General features: G+C 34.6%; 1 long non-coding RNA gene across 7 annotated transcripts in view; it reads right to left on the bottom strand.

The window, feature by feature from the left end:
- Positions 1-13100, bottom strand: part of LOC104912163 — a 92701-nt gene that overhangs the window by 46978 nt on the left and 32623 nt on the right. For all 7 annotated transcript variants that reach the window (XR_004160635.1, XR_002117641.2, XR_002117646.1 and 4 more), the window contains exons 2-3: positions 2209-2263; positions 695-789 (exon numbers count right to left, since the gene is read on the bottom strand). This is a non-coding gene — a long non-coding RNA (uncharacterized LOC104912163). The remainder of the gene's footprint in view (positions 1-694; positions 790-2208; positions 2264-13100) is intronic.

Here is a 13100-nt window from a genome sequence, read left to right as displayed (position 1 = left end):
AAAAGGAATTAACCTCACAAAAGCTAAATATACTAACAAAAATAGCTACTAAGCATGGAGACTTGATTCACTGGAATGGTTTCAGAAATGTGAATTATCTGTGCACAAATACCCCTCAGAGCTAGATTAAACAGTGCTTAAGGAAGATCACTTGTCAATATTACTTGTTTTTCAATCAAAACAAGCATATCCAGCACAAGCAATGCTTTTACTTAAACTGATATAACAACAGGTTCAGCATTTTAAAACAACTGGCTATCATCTAGTGTTAAATATCCAAATTGTTGACACAGATTTGTACTGGCATAACTTAACTGCATTTTCTACAGATGCTTTTAACCATGGAAGGAGCTGTCTAGGGCACCACAGATATCAGCATGTTGTGTTTACTATTGTGTCCATGTTTCCATCTTGATGACAAGGAGCATGCCTCCTTCATCATTCCCACTACAGAATACACAACGGTTCACATCTTGATATGATCTCAGTGTTATTAACCTGGATTCCATTTGGATGAAATGAAGCCAGAATGTGAGTTCAAGGAACATACATGATGTATACTAAACCACTAGAAGTGTTTTTTTGGTTTGTTTTTAGAATCTACAGAACAAGACTATTTTCAAGCAAACATTCTCTTCCCACCCTGTAAATAAAGGGATATCATTTGTACTATATTAACTCACTCTATACTCACCACTATTGTTGCTGATGGTCACATAGCCAAACTTTGATTGTCTTATGGAACATCTCCAGGATTTAATTTACTTTATGGAAATCTTGGCACAATTTCTTAAAAAAAAAAATAATAAAAAAAAATTAAGCCTGCTTCAGCCATCTGGATGGACTGCAGCAGTACATCAACAATTGGTGCTAATGTATTTAAGGAGAACTAAATTGTTTGCAATGAATCTGCTTCATTCACTAATCTTGTGCTGCTAAGAAAAGGTTTTATTATATTACTCCTACTTACTGCACAAAACTCACAATTGCATGGAGGATTATCTAAAGAAGTGAAACTGTTTTGCACCTTTGTGCTAAAGTATGCTTCTGCTACGACTGTATTTTCCACACTTAAGTGCCCCACACTGGGAGGGAAAGCTTCATTCTTTGAATTACAAACACAACTTCAGTATTTCTTCAGTAAGTAGTCACCTTCTTTCATTGATGTTTTCTGGAAATCGTTACATATCTTTCTTCCCCTAAAATAGGTCAAAATGCTTATTTACCGTAATAACCAAAAAGATTCAAATTCGGTTAAAATGTCAGCATTGAAATTAATCCTCTTCCTCATCTGAGACCGTGGAGCTTTCCATGAGCCCCAAGTGGCTTCCTTGTCAGACTGAAGTATAAATCCCAGTAACTTGCAGTCATAAACTGACACTTTTCCAAAATACCCCACCCCAGCTGTTAAGCAACTCTTGTATTGCCACAAGAACAAATACAGTCTTAAAAAAAGGCCCTTCGAAATACTTCCAGTTTGGTGGCATTTTTATTACTTATAAGAAACTTCAGTTACAGTGACCTTGATATTCTTCTGGGTTTTTATTTTGTGTTGTCACTCCCATAGGAAAACATAGCCTCTCTTTGCTTGGGGAAAAAAAATAAAATCAGTTCTTTTCGAGCAGTAATATAGGATTATTCATGCTTTTCCATTCTGTGCATGTTGTATGAGTTTCATCAAATTAACTTTTCATCACAAGGATTTTTATTATGTTTATAGTTTCTGAAACAATTCAACTTCTGACTGATATTTGCTGCTGAAGTGTTGATATTTCAGTTGAATACATCCATCAGCTCTAAAGTTTCTAACATATCAAAATTTGACTTTAAGATTCATATTTTAATACTTACTGGTTTTGTGTAGTATTTCTTAATTTGAAATCAGATGTAATAGTTCAGATCATGTGTTCAGTGTGAGCTTTTGAGAAGTGGAAAAAGACTATAACACTTTTTTTTCAATAGGAATATAACTCACTACTTTATTAGTTATCTTGTGTGATATTACTCCAATCATTAGCAAAAAAGATATTTCAGTAGACAATAGTTAACATATGACTGTTTCACTGTTTATTGAGATAAAGATAATTTGATCAGTATTTTTCTGGCACCAGAAGTGGTAAAATAGACTTTTTCAGGCTCTCTCAGTGCAATAAACTACAATTATCATTCTTATCTTCATAAAGCTCAAATGTTCTTCTTTCTCCTTACCTGACAAAATGACTCCCTCTCTTCCAGTATTTGGCACTTGTCCTTGCTGACCTATCTGTAGGAGAGAAAATTGCAGTGTATTACTATATTTGCAGGTTCAATGATGAACAGTGTACCAATGTTGCATTCTGTACCTATGGTGTACTTAGACTGTAGAAATTGACCCCTTTTCCAAACCACACTGGACAACTCAAAAAAGCATATCCTACTTGAAAAAATTCTTCACTCTACAGCTGTCACAGGTCTATCTTGCCTCACGTCATCAGTGCTGGCAGTGCCATTGCTCTTACAGTCCCTGAAAAAAGTTCTCTAGCAGTACACGTCACTTAAACGGTAATTTAAAAGCCCCATCATGTTCGCAAAAGCAAATGCTGAAAGTTTTCATTTGTCCCCTGTTCTCAGAAGAAGAAAAAAAAAAGATTTTTCATCAGAGCGTGCACTAGTAACCATTTCTCTGTAATTTTGAATTCTCAGTAAATAGCAATCACTGGAAAACACCTAACAAATGAAAGAAACTCAGATTCTATGAAGAGAAGCAGCAATATGTTAGTAGAACTAATGTTACAAAACTCCTGATGGTAAATTTCTGAGAAAAAATGGCTGCCTTCCAATTGCAAACATAGTCTCTGATACAAATGCCCACGTATCCCTGCAGCTTTATTACTCTTTTTTCTTGTTATTGTTGTTTTTTTTTTTAAAGGTTTCTTCAAACATTCAGTTCAAAATGAGACATTTTCCTACAACGTGGAAAGTTACCTGTCAGAGAATAATTTACAATTTTATAACTGTTTAAATGCAAATATAAGCTAATGGCTTCAATTTTATGAAGCTTTTGAAAGCAATATCTAATCTCAGCCAACATGGCATTTTCTGTCTTGCATTTTTATTTCATCTTCATCTATATGCATCATCGATTAGTTTTCTTTTTTCCCCAAGGTGGTTTCATACCTTGCTTCTACCTGTTGTTCTTTTTGTTTCTTTGTTTTTTATTATTTTTTTTTTAAACAAGAAATTCACAAGAAATGAGGAGGCTTCAGGAATGTTTTAAGCTTTGTCTTTCTGACTGAGAGTCTTTTTTCAATCATCTTTTTTAAACAGAAACAAGAGATGTGAGTTAAATACTCCCATTAAAATGTAAGTTCTGTCTTTATGCTACTTAATGCTTCCACACTATTTCAAATATTTTAACTCTTCCAAGATGCTTAATGGAAAGAAACCATTTCCTTTATTTTGTTACTTTTCCCTCAGTAAGTACCTCTGTTGATATGCTGCAGGTTCCCTCTAAGAATAATTTAAACTCAATGAAGCCAATGGTATTTAATAATTGCACATTCATTTCATATTTCTAGCATCAATTGTATTCTAATGTATACTTGTCGAGTGTGTTGAGACATCAGATTGATATTCCAAGTATGTTTTCTCTTATTCTAGTTAGAAAGCTACAGAGATCTGGGAAGAGCAACCTAAAGAAAATGACTGAGCTAATTGGGATTGTTTCACAAGAAAGAGAAGTCAAGAAAAGTATATAACTGTCTAAATACACAACAGGCTGCTGCTACAGAAAGGAGATACTTATACATTGCAATTTATAGATAGCAATGGGTTAAACTGCAGCAGAGAATTTTTAAAGGTTAGACAGTGCTCCGCCTTAGTAGCCTTCAATGCTAACCATAATCCGGTCCTCAGACAGAACATGGAGATCTTCAACCTTTATTGGATATAAATAACAGCCATAGCCCTCTAAGAGAGAAAACAAGTATTTTGAGCATTGTTCACTGAAATTTACTTCTGACTGCATACTGCATAGTTCTAAAAATATTAATTAGGAAGTCAGCCACAAATACATAAAGAGTAATTAAACTAAGTGGAATAGCGAAATTTAAGATACCTTGTCATACTAGGATAATCAAAACAGTACCAATGAACTTTCAATTACAGCAAAAATGGTTGTCCAGTGATGGGTGCTTCATTATTAGGAGAAGTACGGTCCTCAGTGAGCATCTTCCAGTTTTTGTAAGGAATGGTTTCATTATGGTGCTTTGCTCATTGCATATACTTTGAAATCACAGTAATTATAATAAACACCAATTGCTATAGTTCTCTTAAACAAATTTGCTTTCCAACTCTGATACATTATTTCCACCTAAAATGCTAAACATGACCAATCAAGGCCAAAAATTCACTACGTAATATACGGTAAGAAAGATACTTAAATATAAAAACAGCTAAAACAGAGTGAAAGCAATGTATTAACCTTACTACAAGTCATTAGAAATCACAGTAGTACATATGAGAAGTCATTTGAAAAGGTTCTATTTTAGAAAAAGTATTTTTTTTTAAATTATGCTCTTTTTCATTTGTTGAAAAGCCTGGAAAGGCAAGTACAATTATGTAGCTTCCTTAAGAACTTCCTTAAGAACTACGCCCAATTCCTTTTTTCCTTTAACTGCATGAGTAATTCTTTGGCAACAAGCCTTCAAAATTAAAAGGATGAACACTGAATTATGTGCAGAACAATTTAACAAAGACTGCTCAAGCAGCACACAGGAATAAGAATCTAAAGTTAGAATTTTATTTGGTCTCAGGATTTTAAGTTGTCAGATAACATTCTATCAGTTGCTGAATCTGTAGGTGCTCTGCTGATAAGTGCTTCATACAATGCCCCTTCGACAGATACTCCCCATGCTCAGATTTCCATTTAACAGTTGAAAGAAAATTAAGCGCTACAGGTTCTTATCGTATCATTTTAAACTCCAGATAGACAGCTTCATAGCAAAAATATGACCGTTTATTATAAGTCCATAGACAAAAAAGCCCAAGTCTGTTCCATTTTCTACTTATGTCCTCATTCTATCACTGAAAAAACAATCCACTTCAGGGTTTATACTGTAGAAATAGCGATAATTAAACAGTGGGAAAGAGAAAAATTAAATAACTCAGCTTCAATAACAAAAGCAAACAACAACAAAACGTAAGAATACTGATACATAAGGTTAGGTAGCACAAGCTTTCCACAAGGTATCACAAGGCTCCTCGAAACATCAAAATACACCACCATCTAAATTATATTGTGCGCATTAACAAAATAGAAGTCACCTTGTAACAGATGATAACAAGATGATCTGTGGCAGTGTTTTGAGCAGCTGCTCATTCACAAAACACAACGATTGTGCTTCTACATCCCTACAGAAAAGCCATAACAATGCCAACAAGATATAACTGGAATGGAAGTACTTAATGAGAATGTCACTCTAAGCTACGTTAAGTAAAAATGGACTTTTAACAAAGGATAGAAGTAGCCTAGTAGCATAAAAGGTAACCCAGTTGTCCATCCCTAACATCATTAGGAAGAGGTAGAAATTATTCAATACAGAAATAATAATTGATCGTTTGAAGGTCTTTAAAAGAAAATAAGCAGAAAATTGGAGTTTTATATATTTAGTAGTAAGACACTTAAACGCTTAAAGCTTAAATGACCAATTATTTCTGATCTTGAAAAAGCAGAGCTCTTTTATTCATACTATCAGAAATCATTATAATAATGTTATAATGAGCCACCTGCAAACTTTCTGAAACTTTTCCATTCCTAGACATACTTATGAGTCCATTAATGCCAAGAAACCTGAAAGCTAGAGATTTCAGGGAGATTATAACAGAATCAGAGAGCTTCCCACCTGTATAAAACTGCCTGTGAAGTCACACCATCACTAGGAGTGACAGGAGATCATTACGAAGTCAGAATGTTTCATTGATGAACATGGAACACTTCGGTGCTCTCATTTGCTTGTATCATCTGTAATGCTAATTGGCTCCTGTCTTGGTAGATTCAAATGAATCTAAGTAATGAACATCGAGACTGAATTGCATTTCATTCATTTTGTAGGTAAAGCGTTTAAGTCTTCATAACCAGCCCTGGAAATTCTTTTACAGTTTCCAATTTAAAGAAAAAAAATCTCAAATCTAACACTGATGAATCACACAATTTCACATTACTACCTTTTACCTAAACCAGTATTCACCCCTTTTGTGAGATTCACACAGAACTTTTAAAACTTTACCTCCCTCCTACTCTCCCTCCCTCCCTTATTAGAGAATTATTTGGAATAGATCAAACTATGCCTGGGTCTGCAGAGTTGGATCAGAATAGGTAACACCCACCCTGTAACTACCTGTAATTGTTAGAGACTGAAAAGTTTACAAAAGAAGTAGTCTTCCTGCTGTCACCATAAAAAGAAAAAAAAACAAGCAAAAAATAAATTCACATTATTTCTCAAATGATGACAAAACATTTTCACCATAAATAGGGTTGGAATGGCATTTTGACATTTACGCAAATGCCCAAGATGAAAAACCCTGCATGAAGTGGCAGGTACAATAAGAACACTTGTGTTACAAGTCAAGTACAGGAGCTCAGGTCACAGGGAACATTCATCTGTGCTTATTGAGGTTCTGTGGACTGCTCATAGTGGAGAGAATTTCTACAGGAACGAAGTCTGTGCAGGAGGATGATAATTCTAGATGCAGGAACAGGTGAGGAGAAAAACTAACTACTCCGTGCTTGCAGGATTTTACAGGTGGCATTTTAGGCACCTGAGTCATTCCGACAAAAAAGGATAAGGCACAGAATTAAGTCCATAGGGCCAGCCATCAGAAAACTACATTTTCCACCAGAGATACAGACAATTTGATGATTATGTATCTCTTTCACCACAGTGGTAGACCTGGCTTCTAGAAATGTGAAATTCAAGTATAAATGAACTCATCTATTAACCATACAGTAGCTAACCTAGCCAGCTCTAAATTGTTGCACTTTGCATTTTCAAGAGGTTTGTACTGTGCAGAATAACAGCTCCCAACTTCTCAAACAGCCAATGAAGTCTGAAAATATAAAAGGAATTTTTAAGAACTTGCAATTTTGTATTAAAAAGCAGATCAAATAGCATCAAATTCAGATAGTGTCTTTAAGTGAGATGAAGCAGTAACTCTTCATTTAGCTGGGGAGAATAAACCCCCCACAACCCCCCAAAAAAAGATTACTCTAAAAGGCTTTACAAATCCTAGCCTTAATTTCCATGTTATATTGTACTTGGTAAGGACAGAATCTGCATAAACTATTTACAAGATTGCTATCGTTCTCAGTACGAGAGAGTGTTTTCAGTTTAATTTAATGCAAATTCAAAATTTTTGAGATCTAAGTATCAAGGACCAATTTCATGATCTGTGTAAAGGACTAGATAATGTTATTATATATTCAACTCAGCATGACCATTTTTACACCATGTTCTGCATTTATTTATTTATTTATTTTGCTTAAGTTGTCTCTTCTCCACCCTTTATAATCTCCTGATTCTATAGGTAAATAATCTACATCTCCTTTAGCAGCCACAGATTGTTATTCACCAGGATTTTAAGTACAAAGAAATTTGTACAAAGAAATCATTCCAAACTGCATGCAAGCACACACTTGGTAGTTGCGCTAGGAAAAAAGCCTTACTCAATAAAAACTACCACAATATAACTGCCTCAATATTTTAAAATCCAGTTGAGAATGCTTCCTGCAGGATATTTGCACAACTAGGAAATCATTATAGGTGTGTTAGCTTTATTGGATGTCCAGAGTCACAAAGTCCAGCTGAATTGCTTTACAGTCCAGCTCATTTTTAGAATTTTACTTGCGCACTTGTTTACAGAGCTTGCAATATGGCTGAACTAAGTATTAAATAGGAAATTTCTTAGACATTATATGAATCAAAGTTACAGATATGACCACACTAAGTCAATTTTCCTACCATTTTCAAAGGTATTTCTCAAGAAAAAGAAATGAATCCTTCATTTGAATATATATTTGAGTAAGGAATTAACATGAAAGAAAATCAAAATTGTGGCAAAGTCCACCATTAAATATGAATCAAAGTTGCTTAAGAGATGAAAGAAAATCCCCAATCAACTTCATCTTTTATTGAGGCTAATTCAAATAGTGAGTTCAGCAAAATCATTTTTAAAAAAATAGTTTCCCATTACACAGAATAGTAGCAATCTTTAAAAAACTATGTTGGCCTTTTAAGGTTTTGAGGATATAGATCGAATTATGTCTCCAGTACAGAAAAAGAAGCAGCTTGAAAAAAAAAAAAAAGACAATAAAAAGCAATTCAAATAAAGGTAAAGGACTTTTTTTCCTCTTCATATCCCTACAAATATCATGTAATTAATTTAAAAGATTAGTTTGTTTTATTTTTGCTGGTTTGAATAAACTAGAGACTTCCTCACTGAAGGCCTCTGATTTTCATTTCTTATAAAGACAACCCTAATTGTCTGTGCACGTTAAATGAAGAAAAAACTTAAATTATATAAAAGCAATTAAGTGGCATATTGTTGACATTCTTTGCAGCCAGCCTTTCAGCCTCTTCCTCATATGATCTCAATTCTTTATTTCCATACTACAAATCATACATCTTGAAACAACTTCTAAAGAGGGAAGACTTATGTTAGATGTCTGGGAGAAGTTTTCCACCAAGAGAGTGGTGATGTGCTGGCACAGGCAACCCAGAGAATTTGTGGATGCCCCAACCTCGGAGGCATTCAAAACCAGGTTGGATGGGGCCCTGGTCAGCCTGATCTGGTGCTTTATCCACTGGTTGGCAACCCTGCCTATGCAGGGGGTTTGGAACTTCATAACCCTTAAGGTCCCTTTCAACCCAAGCCATTCTGTGATTCTGATTCAATATGGCACATTTAATTTGGGATCAGGTAATCAATGGTAACACATTATTTTCCTAATCTTGACCTTTTTTATGGTAAAAGTCACATTCATATCTCAGTGCTCTCACTGCTCAGCACACAGACTGTTTAAGGAGGAACTAATTCCAACACGCTTTGTCAAGGACTGCTTTATTAACAAAATGGAGAGTCATCACATTGTTTGAGTTATGGGACTTGTAACATCAATCATATAAATTCAGCTAAGTGCTACTGCAGATGAATCGGTATTTATTGTTTCCACTTTCAGCCAGCAACACATTATTTAAGAAGAACTTTTAGCTTCAGCCCAGCTTCAACATAGCTGATACTGTGAAAATAATTTCTGGATCACACACAGTTTCAAGCTAGTACCCATACTGAAAATGCATTTTTCTTCCCCTTGCTCACGTTAAGAAGTCACAGAATCATAGGATGGCTTGGTTAGAAAGAACCTTAAAAGATCATCCTGTTCCAACCGCTCTGCCACGGGTTGGTTGACCCCCAGTCGATTGGGGTGCCCAGGGCCCCCATCCAACCTAGCCTTGAATAATTCCAGAGAAGGAGCATCCAAAATCCTCTGGGCACATATAAATTGATTTAAAAAATAAAACAAAAAAAATCCACCCTCTGCTCCATTAAGTACCTTGAAAAAATGACAGCCACAGATACAATTCAGGATTAGGAAGAAATTTGCAAATACTAACTCTTCCAAATATGAATTTAAACATTATTAAACAACAGGCTGATAGTAACATTCAGCATGATCTCCTCACATTAGAAGACTGTAAAAGCCTGTAAAACACAAAGAACTAAAAGTCCCATTATATTGTTATGCCAAATAATTTATTCATTAGCACTCAATGTCTATTAGAATCCCAACAGAAAAATTATTTCACTATATATAGATTGAATATTAATTATTCACCAGATATTGTTTCTAGCCTTAGATAGACACCACACTGAAACAAAAATAGCTAAATAGTAGGTTTTCTGCTTCAAGTTTGCCTGATGCTGCTTTAACTCATAAATAAACTACTTGCAGCTTATTGCTGAGCATTCCTATAACATCAGGCCAAACTCATCAGATACATTCAGTAAATAAAACAGAAAGCTTACAAGAAACATTTAACAACATAGAACTGTACTGTACAATATATAATATAGGAGAACATACACTACATCCATTGATTGAATAGGAACTGATGTTACATACCTTATCATTGTAAGTTTGAAAAAAAAATTTTCCCAGAGGGAAAGCAAAGTCACAAAGAAATTTACTGGAAATGCATATGTTGAGGTCCAACATCATTAAGGATTAGGAAATTAAGATAAAATCAGGACAATAAATATCAAAATGAACCAGATACAAAGACATAGTAAAGGGCCTAAATTCTTAGTTTGGGGTTAGAAACTCTAACTTTGGGGTTAGAAATTACTGTTTCCTACATTGTATGCAGCAGCCTCATTACCAAAAGCTATGAAATGGAAAGATTAAGAAAAAGCAATAATAAAAATCAAAATCACTCTATTTGACTTTCTATCTGTTATATCTATTACTGTAGAACTTCCACAGAATCACAAATTTGTTCTGTACTCCAGAAGTTTTAAATTCATGACTGGCATGCTACAGCTTAGAAGTTCCATAGTAGAATCCCCATTTACTATATTAGCCTGTAAAAACTCGAGAAATAAATTTGGAGATTAAAGAACCTACATTAATTTTATATCTGAATAACATTTTGTTCATTAGATACAACTTCTTGGCTCCTTTTATCTCAAGTCTTTAACTGATCATTTTGGCAGCGTCATTGACAGAATATTAATTGTTCCAGGACAATATTATTTTCCATTTCATGAAGTGACTGGCATCGCTTCCTTCATTTCTTTGGATAAGATAATGTATCCAGAAATATGGTTAATCCCAGGGCTAAAGTATTTAGTTCAGAAAAACTTTGATATTGTTAATCATTTTTTGAATGGTGAAGTCAGCAAAGAGGAAAGTTTTGATTATCATTCATTAGAAAAACAGCCTTGATGCAATATTTTATCTTTTCCATAACATTCACTTGATATTTCAACTTCATTACAGTAACAAAGATACTTATATTCAAGTGGGGTCTTATAAACCTAGCCAAAAAGTTACCTATTTCAGAATGCCACTATACAACAAGGCTTTAAAACTACTCCTGTTTTTGTTCCTCAAGACAGACAAGCAGATAGACAGGCACACAGGCATCTGTTCTATAAGATGCAAAAAAATGCCATTTTCATAAAACAACTAAAGCTAAGTAGTCTCTATTTCATAAACAAACCACTCTAGTTACAGCTGTCAGGAAAACTATAATCCTGAAACTAAAGAGATTTCAAAAAATTACTTCTGTTCCATACTGACAGAACAAAGAAAATTCTTGTTGCTCAATAGTGTTTTAAAAGCAAAGTAACAAACCAAACAACTACAGGAAAAAACAACAACAACAACAACAAAAAACAGAACCCAATGGAAATCTTAGAACTCCTGAAGTATAAACCATCTAACTCCAAAGGCTAAAGCATTTAGGTTAATTAAAAAACAGATTTTTCACAGTCAAAAAGTGCCCTCAGCTTTGTTTATTCTCAGACTCCCAAACCACCTTTCTGATTGAAGAGAAATTCCATCCCACATATCCAAAATATATAATTTGCAGCATTCATCTAACTCCTACATATACAAAGTGCTGCCATGACAACATCGGATGCTGGAAGTAAGTTAAATAGATCATATTCTGCAGTTAGATGCACTGTTCTGACATCCACATACGATTATTTCAACTTATACCTAGTGACAAATCTGCAACCCTGAGAAAAAAAACCTGTAAGTGTAAGGATGCTCTCTTCTTTACAGTCCCTAGCCAGCTGCTGGCATGCTCATGATGTCACTTATTGGATCTGCTACTGCTTGAGAATATTTTATCTTTGCCCTGACCTGGTGACAGCTTGGAGTAACCAAGTACATAAAGGCCTTCTCACCATGGAGTTTTTATACCTGATCCTTAACTGCTGGCTGAAACCAAGTATACACACCAGCTTCTCTACATCCCCTCTGAAAAGTTGGTTTACAAAAACAACCACCCCACCACCAGAAAATAAGACCTTAGAACATGGCTGCCTCTTCTCTTATGTTGCAAATCAGTCTGTGTTGGCTAAAGCTATCTGATTCTTTGCATCACATCATAAAGGCTTTAATCTCATTCCGCCTTCTTTCTAATTTGGGTCAATTAATATAAACAAAGTCTCAGTCCAAATTACTTTAAAAACTAAGGTAGGTTAAATTTTAAGGGCTAAACTGTAAGTTTTCTCTATTGTACTATAATAAGGAGTAAAGGTCAGATGAAGTTTATTGAAATAAATATTTGAATTATCACACAGGCATTATCACACCTTAAATGTTAACAGTTTCTGATAGGAAATAAATTTTCAGAGACATAATTTGGACACTGTATTTTAGTGACTGTATAGCAAAGTTACTTCTTTATACTTCCTATGATACTGTAAGCTATCTTTTGTGCTGGAGTTGTATATCCTCAGTGCAAATAAAAACTGTCCTGTCTTCATGATACTAAATATTTACAGTTATTTCTGATGCCTCAAAAAGATCCACACACCTACTGTCCCAGACTTTCCTATCCTTTTTATTTGTTATTGCTAAAAAAAAGATTGGTCTCAACATCTGTAAAACCCAATTAACTACACTGACTGGCAACTTTAAGATACACCACATATTCACGTAGTTCATTAAATTCAGTGGGCTTCTATTCTTTTTACATTGATACTCAAAGCAGCATTGTCAATAGCACAGAAACAGTTCATTGTCTTGTAGCAGAAAATGGCATTGAACAGACTCAGTGAAAAATGGTGATCAAAGTAATCAATTATAAATTGCCTGAGTGCCAAGTGATCTCTGGAAGAGAGCAATTACAACAGTCACATAGGAAGATGATTAAAATCCAAGCTACAAGACCGTCTGACTAGACTCAGATTCTTACTATTGCATCTCCAGATATCAGTAAGCGCTATACCCATCACAAGTCAATTTCTACAACATGAAGATATTCAAAATCTGGCATTAGAAATATGCTTTGCGTACTCCTACCTCCCCCACAAAGATGTTTGTGTTT

Source organism: Meleagris gallopavo, chromosome 9 (genome assembly GCF_000146605.3).
Source record: "Meleagris gallopavo isolate NT-WF06-2002-E0010 breed Aviagen turkey brand Nicholas breeding stock chromosome 9, Turkey_5.1, whole genome shotgun sequence".
NCBI lineage: Eukaryota > Metazoa > Chordata > Aves > Galliformes > Phasianidae > Meleagris > Meleagris gallopavo.
This window is presented reverse-complemented; position numbering and strand designations above follow the sequence as displayed.